Here is a 16,715-nt window from a genome sequence, read left to right as displayed (position 1 = left end):
GAGTTGCTTGGCCAACTCTTCAAAACTGTTAATCGATCCTGGTCACAAAGTTTCAAACCAGCCCCATGTTATTCCTTTTAATGTTAACGGGAAAGCACGACAACCTGCCTCTCCTTGGAAGCCGTGGAGAGTTATGTTTGCTTCAAGATTCTCCAAGTGATCTACTGGGTCCTAGGATCCATCATACATATTGATATGGAGAACTTTGAATTTAGAATAAATCTTCACAACCTCCTCACACTCCACACTCTATATATTTTTTTTAATTTTTGTTATTTTTTTCTTTTATCAAATATTTAGTATATGAATAATGAATAGAAAATTTGAAATAATTTAAAAAGAATAAACTCAAAAAAAAATTTAAAAAAATATTAAAAAATTAAAAAATTTAAAAAAATATGGAGTGTGGTGTGGTGGAGGTTGTGTAGCAAAACTCTTGAATTTAGGTGGGAGTGGTAGTGCCATTACTTCATCATTGTAGGGAAGATCAGTTTGATTCAGTAGCTGCTCTACAGAGGAAGATCCTCCCATTTTTATTGCCATCTCCTCATATTTATCTACGAGGCTACACATCTCATCGTGCAATCTCTTCTTTTTTAACTCCTCAACATTCACGTCTCCTGCACTCTGTGCATCTCCTTCTGTTTGCTCGTTGTGGGCAAGTGGTGTTGCAACATTCTGTCGTTTCAGCTCTTCGTTCTCCTTCTGTAGCTCCTCAACCATTGTCGTCACCTCTTTCAACTTTTCTTCAGCTTCTGCCACTATTGGTGCCACTGTTAAGGCTATGTTTCATACCACCAACTGCACGGATGACCTGCAACAGAGAAGATGGCAACATGGGGTGCCTAGGGGGACTCTGATGCCTAAGTTAGAGAGAAGTGGTCTCAATATAAATATATAAATGAATGCCAAATAAGTTGCCTTTAGGTGTTATTTATAGGAGTATGAAGGTGATGACAATGATTGACCTGGAAGTCTATCTTGGATGACCCTCGAATAAATTGGTAGGATAACCTTCCTGATCAAATAGAGGTGTTATATATTCTCTATATTATCCTCCATGCATCCTTAGGTTGAATCCTTGGGCTTGCAGACTAACCCCGATTCTTGAAGCTTCAGATTTGGACCCTCCAACACATGGGCTTATCCCTTTGGGGCCCTAAATAACCCTTCTAGATATTATAAATTTTGTGCCTCAATTTAATAAAATTTTAGAAGAATTTATTTATAAATATAAATTATTCATTATATTAAATATAAAATTTAGTATTATGAAGCCATGTACACATTCAAGAATATAATCTTTTTTTTAATAAAATTGTAAGTGCAAATTATAATATTGCATTAGTATAACGACCGTCTTTTAATAATCGAAAAGAAATATTTGTAACTAACTGGCTTATAACTAGTAGAGAGAGAGAGAGAGAGAGAGAGAGAGAGAGAGAGGTGACACATGAAATTATGTTTATTGTTAAGAGTTTATGGTGAATATTGAATTGATTAATGAAATCACTTCTTACAATATGTTTTGTATATTGATGTAAATATATACAAAAAAACATGAAAAACAAATCACAATAATCTAGGAGAAAATCATGCTATCATGAGGTGTGGTTGAATATTATGTTAGCTATTAACTTGTTGACGTGGCACCTAAAATTCTCTCTCGGCTTGGGCGGAAATTAAGTCACAATTTTGGGCATTGCTATGGCCCCAGCCACCGGGCCTTTTGCACCACTGGTGAGGCATGGTGGTTCTGCACCGGGTTCTGACCAGAATCCACCGATGATGATGGTGGGCACTACAGACAGTCCTTCAGGGGCGTTGAGAGGGAAGACTTTCGTGGATTTATTGGTGGAGAGACCTTAGGTGTTACCTGAGGTAGATATACCATTGAAGGAGCCTCGATTTTGTGAGGGGTAGATGTTCTTCTTGTTCTCTAAAGCGAAAATCAAACAGTCGACTAAGCCTTTTCGGTTTGCAGTGGTCTTGAAGTTTCTGCAACGAAGGCCATCTCTAGATCATCTACGTGGGTACATAAAAAACAGATGGGAATTGAAGTCGATGTCGGTTGTGGGTTAGCTTCGAAACCCTCGTAATATTCTTGTTCGAATCACCAATGAAGAGGATTTTGTTGGAGTCATGACTAGGGGTAACACTGAAATCGCAGGTGTTCCGTATTAGATTTTCCACTGGACACCGGATTTTTTCAAGGAGGAGGATTCCCCTTTTTCTCCCATTTGGTTAATGCTTCAGGGACTTCCTCCAAATCATATTTCGATGTTGAGAAGCATTGGTAGGGGTTTTGGTAGATTCTTGAAACGAGATAATGCGATGGCTTGTGTTTCTCGGCTAGAGGCAGCGAGGATCTGTGTTGAACAGGACGTCTCAAAGCTGTTGAGACATTCTTTTTGGTTGGGATCACCAGGGCTCCCTAATAGCCATTTTCAGGAGGTTATTTATGAGTCGGTTCCTCAATTTTGTGATCTATGTCGTAAGCAAGGACACTAGGGGAGAAACTGTGGGTGGAACACAGAAGGAGGAAGGAGGTGATGTTAATAAGAAATTGTGGATGCCTATTGGTATCAAGAATCCAGTGGTGCAAGATGATATGTGAAGTTATTCAGCTACTCAGAGAGTTGAGTTGTTGGCAATTATTAATAAAAAGAAGAGCGAGATGCATTCAAAGAGGCTAGAGGCGATGTTTGTGGATTCGAAGGGTAAGATATTTGACAAAGCCCAGTTTGAGATAAGGGGCGATGGGGATGTTTCTGGCCTTCCGAATTCTTTTCCTCCTACGGAGCCACCGAAAATGAATGTCGAGAAGGCTATGGTTGATATGGTAGGGGTTGATCAATTGGTTTCTCCTAATAAATCAGTGGGTAGTTGGTTTGAGCTAGCGGAGGAAAATTTTGAATATGAGGTTGAGGGTGATAATGTGTCTGAGAAAAATGTTTCACCGAGGAGCTTGCTCAAAGTGGTGGATGAAACTTTGGACTTTGAACTTAGTTGTTTAGAGGATATAGGGATTGGGCTCTCCAAACAGAGTTGTTCAGTGTCTGAGGGCAAACCTAAGGATGAATTGGAGGAATTAAAAAATAAATATTTTGATTCTGATTCGGAATTGAATGTGTCGTTGAAGCATCTAAGAGGATTGAAGAAGAAAAGTCCGATAATTGTCCTGGAAAGGAAAACTCGGTCCCGAAAACCATTTTAATTTTATCATGTAGATTCTTATTTGGAATATTAGGGGTATTCTTTCGTCGAAGACTAGGCTTTGGCGTATTTTGAATAAAAGTCGTCTGTCTGTGGTGGCATTGTTAGAGCCTTTTCTTGTTGCTAATATACGTAGGTGATGGGCTAGGTGGTTGCATCGGCCTAATTTTATAAATAATGCTAAAGTAGGTGGTAAAATTTGGTTGTTTTGGGATGACAAGTTGGAGTTTCAGTTTGTTGCTATGTCGGATCAAGTGATGTCTGGGTGGTTTGTTTGCGGGAATGTGCGAGTCCTAATTACTATTGTCTACGCGAGTTGTTTTCAGGTGAAAAGACTGGAGTTGTGGGATCATATTCATGATTTAGATGCAGGTAGTTGGCCAGCTTTTGGGGGGGCAGGGGGGGTTAATTTTGTTCGTAGGATGATGAAAAAGTGGGAGGTCTTTTGAGAGCTTTGCGGGCAAAATTGAATTTTAACAATTGTATTCATGATTGTGGGTTGATTGATCTTCCTTCTGATGGGAATAAATTTTCTTGGTGTGATGGGAGGCTTGGAGGTAGACAGATTTGGGCAAAGTTGGACCGTATTTTGGTTTTGTCGAGGTTCATAAATTTTTTGAGGAGGCTTGAATGAAGTATCTATCGCGGACATCTTCCGATCATTGTCCTATGCTACTACATTTGAAGAGGGAGAGAATGGGCGACGTTAAATATTTTAGATTTCAGCATATGTGGGGAACCCATGAGGGGTTTCTACCATTGGTTCGAGAGGCTTGAAATAAAAATGTGGATGGCTCTCCTATGGTGAGAGTTAGTAGAAAACTTAAGATTTTAAAAAACATGCTGCGAAAATGGAACAATGATATTTTTGGGCGGGTTGAATTGAAATTGACTAATGTGGAAGCTCGGATGGTGGAACTTGAGGATATGCTTGCTGTTGATTATTCCCAGGAACGGGAAAATGAGCTACTTGTTTGTAAACAAAATCATCTTCAATAGCTTCATCGAGAAGAAATTTTGGGTTGTCAAAAATCTCGTATTAAATGGCTGAAGGAAGGGGACTCAAACACAGTTTTTTTTCATGCGTCTATGCATGTTAAAAAGAAGAGTTTGCTTGTGGATCATATGACTTTGAGTAATGGTCAGGTCTTGGATTCAGCTAAAACCGTCAATGATGAAGCTGTTCGGTTCTTTCAGGAGCTCTTGTCGATGTCAGATGTTAACTTGGATGAGGAGGCTCTAAGCTTATTGCTGCCGGTGGTTTCGAATCAGGAAAATGAGACATTATGTGCCCCGCCATCTTTGGAAGAAGTAAGAGTGGCATTGTGTTCTATTCCACATGATGGGAGTATGGGTCCGGATGGTTTCTTGGCGAGTTTTTTCATGCTAGCTTGGGAAGTGGTGAAGCAGGACATTCCGGACATGGTTAGGGAATTTTTTGAGAGGATTTCGTTGACTAATTTTTTTGGGGCTACTAATATGGTAATGATTCCTAAGGTGGATGCTCCAACTAGTTATGGGAAATTTTGTCCAATCAGTTTATGTTCGATGGTCTATAAAATCATGACTAAAATCATGGTCTCTCGATTGGCTCCAATTCTTGGGGGTATTATTTCGCCGGAACAAGCTACTTTTATTCATGGGTGTAGCATCTTTGAAAATATGGCATTGGCTCAAGAACTTGTGCATGGTATGAATCGTAAAACTAGGGTGGTAATGTCATGCTGAAGATTGATATTGCAAAGACATATGATCGTGTAAATTGAAGATTTTTGTTGGAGGTGATGCGGAGATTGGGTTTCTCAAATAAGTGGTGTTCTTTGATTTTTAACGCGATTTTCTCTCCTGTTTTTTCGGTTATGTTGAATGATCGGTGCAAAGGTTTTTTCATTCCTTCTCGTGGACTTCGTCAAGGCGACCCATTATCATCATATCTATTTACTTTGTCAGAGGAACTACTTTCAAGAATGCTCCATAAAACTTTTTCACAGGGCCAAGTTAAGTATTTTTTTATGCTTGTGGGGGTGTGCGTATTTCTCATTTATTGTATGCTGATGATTTGCTATTTTTGCTAATGGGGCTAAAGTTTCTATTTGAAATTTGAGAGGGGGGGATAAAAAAATATGAAGAAATTTCAGGTTAGTTAGTAAGTCCACAAAAGTCCTATATTTTCTTCTTGACCAATATTCCATGGGGTTGGAAAGAGGATTTGATGTGGATGTCAGGTTTTATTGAGGGTGCATGGCCTTGTACATATTTGGGTATTCTATTACATGTTGGGCGTATGAATATGAGATTGTTCGAGCCTTTGCTGTTTAGGGTGCAAAAAAAGTTGGCCGGGTGGAAGAGTAAATTGTTATCTTTTGGTGGTAAAATTATTCTTATCAAGCATGTACTTAGTAGTCTGCCCATCCAATTATTGTCGGTGATGAATTTGCCTAAAGAAATTTTTGGGAAGCTGAAAACAATTTTTTCAAATTTTCTTTGGGGCTCTTGTGAGGAAACTAAGAAGTGTAAATGGGTCTCATGGTGGAATATTTGTTTCCCAATAGAGGAGGGGGGACTTGGTATTCGTGATTTGTCTTAGGTACAAAGCTCACTATTCATGAAGTTTGCTTGGAAAGTGTTGAAGGGTGGATCCCTTTGGTCTCATTTTTCTTGGTCTAAATATGTGGGCAGCTCTCATATTGGTTCGGTGATTGAAGGTCCAAGGGGGTCTCGGTTTTGGCGAGGGGTCATTCAGGCTCTCCCTTTGGTTTTAAGTAACTCAAGATGGTTGGTCCGCGATGGTTCTTCGAGTTTTTGGTTTGATAACTGGCTGGGTGATGGTGCCATTGCTGATCAGCAATTGGTGATGGGGGATAGAGGAGTTCAGGTCTGAGATATATTCGAAGGGGTAGAGTGTAATGTTCTGATGCTACGTCAGATGGTGTTTGAGGAAACTGTGAATATAATTCTGATATCACAGGTTCGAATTCACGAGGGACCTATTTTTTAGTCTGGAAACATTCTATAGATGGTGGTTTTAGTACTAAATCAGCTTGGAATATTGTGAGATCTCATGGTACTATTTGTCCTTGGAAGAAATGGCTATGTCCAGCTTTAGTTCCTAAGAAGATTCTTTCTTATTTTAGTGTGCACAGCGTAGTGCTATCCTGGTGGATGAGGTAATTAAGAAACTTGGTATCCCAATGGTTTTGAAATGTTATTGTTGTCTCTCTTCCCAAGTGGAGTCTGTGGATCATATTCTTTATGAGGGAGTGGGGCCAAGGAAGGTTTGGAATTATTTTGTAGCAATTTTTGGAATTCAATTGCCTTCTACATGGGTTTGGGCTGGGTTGATGAATATATGGTGGTCCCGTGCTTCGTAATCTTCACAAGTGCATTGGCTAGGTGGTGTTATTCCTATCTTTATTTCTTGGGCACTTTGGAGATCTCGTTGTGCGGCTCATATGGAATTGGAGATCTCGATGTGCAGCTCTTATGGAAGGGATGAATTTTGATTGGAAGATTGTTATTCAAATGGTAAAAGGCTTTATTTGAGAATCTTTGGGCATGGTGAGGAAGTTCAAAAAATTAGGCCCCCATGATAGTGTAGTATTAGCATATTTAAATTGTCCTATGGTAGCTTTGGAGAGTAGAAAGCCTAGATATATATCGTGGGCATTGCCGGAGGCTGGCATGGTGAAACTAAACGTTGATAGGGGTTCTTGGGTAATCCTAGGATGTCCGACGGAGGGGGAATTGTTAGAGATGACAGTGGTCAAGTTTTCGGTGGGTTCGTTCATTGCTATGGGCAAGCCACAAATACTATTGCGGAATGTCGAGCCGTAATTGATGTTCTTCAGATGTGTAAGTAACTTGGATTCAGGAATTTTGTGGTAGAGTCGGATTCTAGTGTTATAGTGGGATGGTTTGTCTCAGGTGTTTGTAATTATTGGTACCTTTGGGATTTTTGAGAGGAAGCTCAATGTCTTGTTAGGGAGCTTAATGTTCAGTTTAAATTGGTGTTTAGAGAGGCAAATATGGTAGCTGATTTTTTGGCTAAACTTGGTGCTAGTGGCGGGTCTCTAGATTTTTTTGGGGAAGTTGTTGGTACGGGAAGTCTTAGAGGTCTTTTATGTTTGGATAGTTAGGGTTTCCCCTACATTAAACGTTAGTTTTTTGTGGGGTTGGATCTTGTTTTTTGTTCGTGATGTTTTTGTTATTACGGTATTTCTTCGCCACAAGTGAGGGTTTTTTTTAATAAAATTGGTAGGGGGTCACTCATGAAGAAGTGACATTCATCTCTTTATTAAAAAAAAAAAAAAACTGTGGTTGAGGTGTTGTAGCCGTTAATGCTTAATATGGTATGTGGTGTGATCTCAGGCTTGAGTGGTAGATTGTGTATCTAGAATATTCCCTCTCAAGGTGGAGTGTGAACGCTATGAACACCCAGCTTGCGAATGAGAAAATGAAATTGATCTGAACTAAGAGGTTTTGCAAAAGAGATCACCAATCTGATATCGTGATGGAACATGAAGTGTCTAAATAATGTCGGCTTGTAATTTTTCACGAACAATATGACAATCAATTTCTATATGCTTGGTATGCTTATGAAAAACAGGATTGGCGGCAATGTGTAAAGCAACTTGATTATCACAAAAGAGGAGAGATGATTGAGGAGTGGTGAGCTGTAAATCTCTTAAAAGAGAGCGAAGCCACATAATCTCACAACAAGTAAATGTCATGGCACGATACTCAGTTTCAGCTAAGGAACATGAAACCGTGTTCTGTTTCTTGGATTTCCAAGATATGGGTGAATTACCAATGAAAATGCAATAGGTAGTGATAAAGCGTCGTGTGTCTTGACAACCTGCCCAATCAGCCACAAATAGCCTTGAGTTGAGTGCTGGAGGAGGATGAGAAGAATATCCATTAGCTTGGAGTGGCTTTGATATATCGAAGGATCCTATGAGCAGCATCAAGATGGGGTTGCCGAGGAGTGTCCATGAATTGACTAAGCATTTGCATTGAGTATGACAAGTCTGGACATGTCATTGAGTATGACAAGTCGACGATAGCTAGTAGGATCATCAAGTAAAGGACAATCGGAGCCATTGAGTTTTAAATTTTGTATCATGGGAAAAGTGGCATATTTGCTCCCAAGAAAACGACAATCGTCTAGAATTTTCAAGGCATAAAGAGATCCCTATAGAGGAACGTGCAACTTCAAGACCCAAGAAGAATTTAAGGCTGCCAAGATCCTTGACCTTGAACTGATTGTGCAAGAAATTTTTAAGGGCACTAATAGAGTCTGTGTCATTACCGGCTATGATGATATCGTCCACATAGACGAGTAAGGAAACAAATGAGGAGTCATGTGCTCGAGTGAAAAGGGAGTGATCACATTGAGATTGAGGCTCGATAAGAGAAGTAGAAAACTTAGAAAACCATTGTCGGGAGGCTTGTTTTAAATCATAGAGAGACTTGTGTAGTTGGCATACTCGATTCTCCCCCTCATGATTGAAACCCGGTGGGATCGACATGTAGACTTCCTCATGGAGATTGCCATTTAAGAAGGTGTTAGTTACATCCAGTTGGTGCAATTGCCAATTTTGGATAGCAGCCATGGCTAGAAGACATTGCATAGTAGTGAGTTTGGCCACAGAAGAAAATGTTCATGGTAGTCGAGACCCTCACATTGAGTATATCCTTTGGCAACTAGATGAGCATTGTAACACTCAATATGGCCATCTGCTCAATATTTGATTTTGTATATCCATTTGCAACCAATGAGACGTTTGCTAGGAGGAAGAATGGTGATGGTCCAACTATTGTTTTCCTCAAGTGCTCGAATTTATGTAGCCATTGCCTCACGCTAATGTGAATGTTTGACAGCTTGGGAAAAGGTGCGAGGGTCGACATTAGAAGAGATAGCTAGGACAAAAGCACAGTGAGAAACAGAGAGTTTATCATATGATAAGAAGGAAGATATGTCATGAGGATTACCTGGCTTTAGCGGACTTGTTTTCATGGAGGAAGATGGAAGTGGGTGTGAAGAGGAGGCCATTTGACAATGGTAGTCCTGCAAATAGCCTAGTTGTCGTTGTGGTTGGGAAGACTTTCGAGGGTTGGAGGGAATAGGAGACTGGGAGGAAGTGGTAGATTGCATAGGAGGTTTAGAATCAGTTATGAGTTGAGGAAGAACTAATGAAGGTGAATTGATTGCTTGAGTTGGTTGGGATTGAAAAGGGAAAATGGATTCGTGGAAAACAACATCCCTGGAAAAAATATCGAGTGGCTATCTAAGTCATAACTTATATCCTTTGACACCATATGGGTAACCAAGGAATATGCATCGTCGAGTTTGAGCATTGAATTTTGATTGATTGTGGGTCAAAGTGGAAGCATAGCAGAGGCATCCAAACACAGGCATATGGGAGTATGTAGGTGCGGAAGAGTGAAGGCGTTCATAAGGGGATTCGCCAGATAGAACAGGGGTGCGAAGGCGATTGATAATATAATTGGTAGTGAGAATACAACCGCCTTAAAAATGTAGGGGAAGGTTGGCTTGAAACTGTAGGGCTCGAGCGACATTCAATAGATGTTGGTGTTTGCGTTCGACCACTCCATTTTGTTGGGGTGTCTCGACACAACGTCATTGATGGATGACACCTTTGGAGGAGAAAAAATCTCTCCTATGAGTCCATTGTCGTTGCGAACTTGTTTTATTTTGGAACTGAGCTGAGTCTCAACAAGAGCAAAAAAAGATTGAAGGATATGTCTGGTTTTGGATTTATGCCTCATCGAATAGACCCAAGTGCATCGTGTAAAGTCATCCACGATAGTAAGGAAAATATAAGAACCATCTAGAGAGGTAGTAGAGAAAGGGCCCCAAATGTTACAATGAATTAAATCAAAAGTTGATTGGGATTTAATTGAAGTATTGGAAAAAGTTAAACGACGTTGTTTTGTAAGATGACAAACAATACAATGCTCACTGTGTGAAAAAGAAATATATGAAACATCTAGAAGATGAAGGGTGCCCGAATCTAAAATGCCAAAGGGTAAGAGATTGTGGTGTCATTGATGCGACTACAGGAGTAACCAACGGCTCAGGTATGAGGTGATATAAACCATATTTCCCTTTACCCACTCCAATCTTCTTTCATGAGATTAGGTCCTGCACAAAACATGATCGTTTCTACCGTTGGGGGCTTACAGCCACTCCAGTAGTCTCTTCCATGAGGAGACCTCATAATGTCTTTGTTCGCATGATTAATGAAGCCGACTTTGCCAAGGCATTGTCACAGGAGGTCTATGAAATTAATGAGATCTTTTATCGTGCATTCAGATGGTCACCAGATTTTAATGAGGATGAAGAGCCTTCAAGGGTTCCGGTATGGGTTTCTTTGCTTAGTCTCCCTCCAAACTTTTATCAAGAAGCTTTCTTGAATATCCTTATGGCGCCTATTGGAATGTTTCTTCGTCGTGATAATCCGACTCGTTGCGCTACGAGAACGGATGGACCAAGATTATGTGTGGAAGTTGATGCTGCAAAACCCCCTCTAACTCATTTTTGGATTGGGGCACCGGGATTGCCTTCGAGTCGAAAGCAAGAGATCGTCTATGAAATGCTCTCTACATATTGTTCTTCTTGTAACATGCAGGGTCATAACTCGCGGACGTGTAAACCTGGGCAAGCGGGAAAGAATGGGAAACATCGAGTTGGTAAGAAAGGCCGTTTGGAGACAAAGAAACTGGTTGAAGATCATGGGATAGAGTCGAGTGCGTCTGTTGTTGAAATTCCCCCTCCTGTTGCTATGGAAAATATTGTTGTTGTGAAAAATATTATGAGAATAGGCATGGAAATAGAGGATGCAAGGGAGGAGGTGATGACTGAATTAATTCCTCCATCGACAAATCCTGTGGTGCAGGGGGGTTCTGAGAAGGCAGGTCATTTGGTGCAGTTGGTAGACCATGTGGTGCAGTTGGTAGCTGAGAGGGAAGATCATTCGGTGCAGGTGATGTCTGACTTAATTCCTCTAGCGACAGATCATGTGGTGCAATTGGTGCCACCTACTGATACAGAGGCTAAAAAGGAAATGGTGTTAAACATTGATGACCTAGACTATGCTGGGAATGATACGGGTTGGTGTCGAGTGGAGCGTTCTATGGATAATCATCAGAATATGCTTGAGGCCCTGAGTGCTGACATGAATGATCTGATTGTCGTTCAGAATCAGCCAGTGGTGGAAGGGGATTCTAATGAGGAAGTTGATGAAGAGATCCTTATGGAGGACACTATTTCTTTAGAACCAGAACCAAAACACCATCCAGAGGTTTTTTCCCAGGATAAAGAATATCTTACAGAGTCCGAGGTGAATGAAGGTAAAAAGAGGTATAAGAAAAAGATGTTTATTAAAATGTGAAGTTCTTCTCGGATTCTTGCCCGAAACTCTAATCTTGCTCAATGATTGATTCCATCTTGGTATGGAATATTAGAGGGGTTGGGACCTCTAAAAGTAGATTAAAGACATTGGTTGGAAGATTGAAACTAAAAGTTGCTGCTTTATTAGAACCATTTCAGAATTTAGAGGGGGCTCATAAACTGGCAAGATGTCTAAATTTTGATAATTTTATTTCGAACGAGGTGGAAGGGGGAAAAATCTGGATTTTCTGGAGTAGTAATTATAAGGTCTAAGTTGCCAGGTTGGGAATGCAATTTATTTCAGTTATTGTAGGTGATGGTGCAGAGAAGCTCTTGTTGTCTGTGATTTATGCCAAATGTTCCTGGGCGGAAAGGCGTTACCTATGAGAATATCTTAGCATTAATAATTTGGGTTCAGAACCTTATGTATTTATGGGGGATTTTAATATTATCCAGAATGATTCAGAAAGGAGAAGAGGTAGACCTTGGTGTAATGGGAGTGTGTTCACTTGGTGTAATGGGTTGTCGGGTTTGGCCTGCTCGTGGGCACGGCTTGATCACGCTCTAATGGATAGTTCTTTCATTAATTTGTTTCCTAATGCTATTTGTTCTTATTTGTCGTGCTCCACTTCGGATCATGCCCCTCCATGTTCATTGAGCTCTAAAAAGATCATTTCTCTTATGGGCTGGCTCTGTTTCATTTCCAACAAATGTGGGTGGATCATCTTGGGTTCCTGGATTGTGTTCGGTCTACTTGGAATCTACGGGTGGAAGGTTCTCCATTATAGATTTTAAGCAGGAAATTAAAACAAACAAAGGTGATGCTTCGGGAATGGAACAAAAGGATATTTGTCCGCTCTTTGGGTTGTATTGATGCCCTTGAAAAACAGGTTAATGTGATTGAACAACAACTTCAAACGAATTGGGAGGTTAATTTGGAGAGAGAGCTACATGAGGCAGTCTCGGCTCTTGCTGGTTGGAGGCATGGGGAAGAGATGAGATTGGCACAAATGGCTAAGTTAAAATGGAAGGTGAAGGGTGATCGTAACTCAAAGTTTTTTCATGCTTGTCTTGCTAACAAGAGAAGGAAAAGAGTGATGGAAATGAGATCGAATGGGGTGTTCCATGAGAGTCAGGAAAGCATACACCAAGCGGCGGTGGAGTTTTTTCAAACTTCACTTCAAGAGGATCCACCTGTTGAGCAACCTAGACTAGAAGGGATCATTGATTCGATCATACTAGAGGAGGAAAATGTCACCCTACTTCACCCGCCTATGCTAGAAGAAGTTTTTGAGGCTTTGTCATCCATTTCGAATCATAGTACTCCGGGTCTTGATGGGTTTGGCTCGGGTTTTTATAAAAGTTGTTGGAATGTGGTTAAAGTTGATGTGTGGAAGGCAGTATTGGAATTCTTTACAGTTAAGCACCTTCCTAAATATTTTACTGCCTCATATTTGGTTCTTATACCAAAGATGGAGTCACCCACAGGTTTTGATAAGTTCCGTCCTATCAGTCTTTGTTCTGTGTTTTATAAAATTTGCTCCAAGATTATTGTCTCTCGATTAACAGGTTTATTGCCTCGCCTAATTTCTTCGGAGCAAGGAGCCTTTATTCCTGAAGGAGTATTTTTGAGAACATTAGTCTCAGCCAGGAATTGGTGCATTCTATTAATAAAAGGATCCACAGGGGTAATATTATGCTGAAAGTGGATATGGCGAAAGCTTATGATTGGGTGGATTATGGGTTTTTGATTGCGGTCTTACGAAGGTTTGGTTTTTCCTCTCAATTTTGTGATTTGATTTATTCATGTATTTCTAGCCCTTGGTATTCGGTCATGATGAATGGTACCGTTAAGGGTTTCTTTCCGGGCGGTCGAGGTCTTTGTCAAGGTGATCCTCTGTCTCCTTATTTGTTTATCATTCAACAGGTCTTTTCTAGATTGATCCATAGGAGTGTGCGAGAGAGTCAGTTTGGCCTTTTCTCTCAGGCCTGAGGTACGCCTATTGTCTCTCATTTGATGTATGCTGATGATGTCATGATTTTTTCTAATGGAAGTCAGAGGTCGGTGCGGGTCCTACAAAAAATTCTGAGTCAATATGAGAGGTGGTCGAGAAAAACTATCAATGTTTAGAAATCTGCTTTATATTGTTTAGATAAAATTCCTAATAAGCGCAAGCAACGGCTTTTACGTCAGACTGGATTTGTGGAGGGGAATTTCCCTTTCAAATATCTAGGAGTGCCGATAATTCGGGGGAGATTGAAACAGGCTCATTTAGAAGACATGGTGAATAAAGTGAGGCAAAAGATTAGTGACTGAAAGATGAGACTACTCTCTACGGGAGGAAAACTTGTTCTTTTAAGGCATGTTATATCCAGTATGACTATTCACCTATTTGCTGTTTTACAGGTCATTCAAGTTACTATTGCCAAGATTCAGAGATTGATAAGCTCATTCTTTTGGGGGGAAGCCAATGGGCGTGAGAAAAAGAAATGGGTGTCGTGGAATCATATTTGTAAACCTGTGAGAGAAGGGGGCTTGGTGTACGGAGTCTTCAAGACACTCAGAAAGCCTTACATATGCATTTTGCTTGGAACCTTATTCAAGGTAATTCTTTATGGGCCAATTTTTTCCAAGCAAAATATGTTGGATTGAACTTGTGGTCTCTCATAGAAACTAATAAAGCATCTAGATTTTGGAGAATGGTTGCTAATTGTATTCCGTTGTTGTTAAATAATTCCAAGTGGAAGCTTAGAGAGGGAGAGATCCTTTTTTGGTATGATAATTGGAGGGATAGTGGCCCCCTGATTAATGATATGCCTTTAGTGGGTTCACCCCTGTTGAAAATTAAAGATTGCAGGTTGTCAGATAGTTGGGATGTGGTGTTCTTGGGGAATTTAGTAGGGCAAGATAAGGTGGATGAGATTATTATCAATTTATTGGGCCCAAATTATGGCAAGGATGTTCTAATTTGGACTCCTACGGATACATGTATTTTCTCTACAAAATCTACGTGGAATTGTATTCGTATCAGAGGTACTCCTATGGATTGGCATGCGTGGATTCAGCATAATAGTCTTCCATTAAAAGTGTCTATTCATTTTTGGAGGGCATGGCATATGGACTTGAGTGTAGATGATAGATTACATCGTATTGGTATTCCTCTTGTTTCCAAATGTGATTGTTGTAATAATGGTCATATGGAAGACATAAACCATGTGCTTTTTTAGGGTGAATTTTCACAAAGAGTTTGGTCCCTTTTTGGTATCCCTCTTATTAGATCTTGGAAACAGAATGTTGGGACTTGGTTTAGGTGTGCTAACTCCTCCTCGCAGGAGGGTTTTGTTGTTGGCATCATCCCAGTTATTGTTACTTAGCGTTTATGGAGGAGGAGGTGTCTAGCTCGGATGGAAGGTATTCTGGAAACTCATAACTTTGTTCTTCATTCTATTTGTGTGTGGTTAGGATCTCTTTGTTCGGCAGCAAAGCAATTCAAGAGTCTGTCCCGTTGAGATGGCATGATCCTTGAGGCCTTGAGGATAAATCCGGTGGTTCCGAAAGTTCCACGCTGCAAAGTGGTAAAGTGGTTTAAATCGCCGTTGGGGTGGTATAAATTGAACACGGATGGTAGTAGTATTGGTAATCCAGGTTCCTGTGGCATTGGCAGAGTTATTCGGAATGATTCAGGTGGGCTTTTCCAAGCTTACGCCCATATTGGTTTTGGTTCTAACAACAAAGCGGAACTCATGGCATTCCTTCACGGGTTAAGAATTTGCAAATCGTTGAACATCTTGAATATGATAGTTGAAATGGATTCTATAGTGGTTATCTCTTGGTGGCTTAGAGGGAGATGTGGTGTGTGGTACCTAGAGAATTTCTAGGAGGAAATTGTTGATTTATCCAGCACAATTCATTGTCATTTCCAGCATGTTTTTCGGGAAGGTAATAGGGTGGCGGATTGGTTAGCCAAGGAAAGGGCATCATGTAATGAATTAGCTTTTTCTAATAATTATAATATGCCTCTGCTTCTTCGAGGCCTGATTCGTTTGGACTCTTTGGGCCTTCCCTCTTTACGATGCTAGGTCTGGTTTCTTTGTGGTGGTTTTCTTTTTCCTTTTTTGTCCATAGGCCTGTTATAGTTGGTTGTTGTCTTGGTTGTGGTTTTTTGGGGTTACCCATGGACCTTGTCTTGTTACCACGGTATTCTTACGCCATAAGTGAGGGCTCTTTTTAATAAATATGGGAGGAGGTCACTATTGGACATGTGACCTTCCCCTCTTTAAAAGAGAAAAAAAAAGGGTCCTGCTCAAAACAATAGCCATGAAGAAAAATAAGACAACAATAAAGAGAGTGGTTGAGTTTGCTGGCAGATATGAGGTTCAAAGAGAAAGATGGAACAACTAAGACATCGGTTAAAATGAGAGCATTGGAGATATGAACAGTTCCAATATGCGAAACAAGGACAAAATTGCCATTGGGTAGTTTTACAGAAGTGTCGGCCACATTAGTTATGGTGGTCAGATAAGAGACCGAACCAGCGATGTGATATGTCGCTCTTGTATCGATTATCCAAGGCAACTGAGATGATGGAGAGGACAAACAAAGGGATTTACCTGAGAAGCTTGAAGTGGGCCGATTGGATTGTGGTAAAATACTACCTGCTTGATGTGCGAAGGGTGGGACAAGAGGAGTTTGCTTTGACATGGCAAAGAGTTGTTGGCATTGTTCCTGGGCAATGGGCAATTGTGGATTATCCGAAGGATTGGCTAAAGTAGACACTTGATGAGCAGACCTGGATTGCTCCGATTTTGTTGATCTGTATCCTAGGGGAAAGCCATGTAATTTGTAGCATTTATTGATAGTGTGTCCTGTGACACCACAGGGAGAACAAACAGGCCACTCACGATGTGCATACTGATTCGAAGAAGATTTCATATTATCAGTACGTGTCGATGACTGAGATGAATTTGATTTACTAAAAAGAGCTACTGAATCAATTGAGGGCAGAGCGTGAGAAGTGATATCACGCTGTCTTTCTTCCTAAACAACAAGAGAGAAGACTGTTGATTGGGGGAAGCAAATCCATAA

The sequence above is a fragment of the Juglans regia genome, chromosome 2 (genome assembly GCF_001411555.2).
Source record: "Juglans regia cultivar Chandler chromosome 2, Walnut 2.0, whole genome shotgun sequence".
Lineage (NCBI taxonomy): Eukaryota > Viridiplantae > Streptophyta > Magnoliopsida > Fagales > Juglandaceae > Juglans > Juglans regia.
This window is presented reverse-complemented; position numbering follows the sequence as displayed.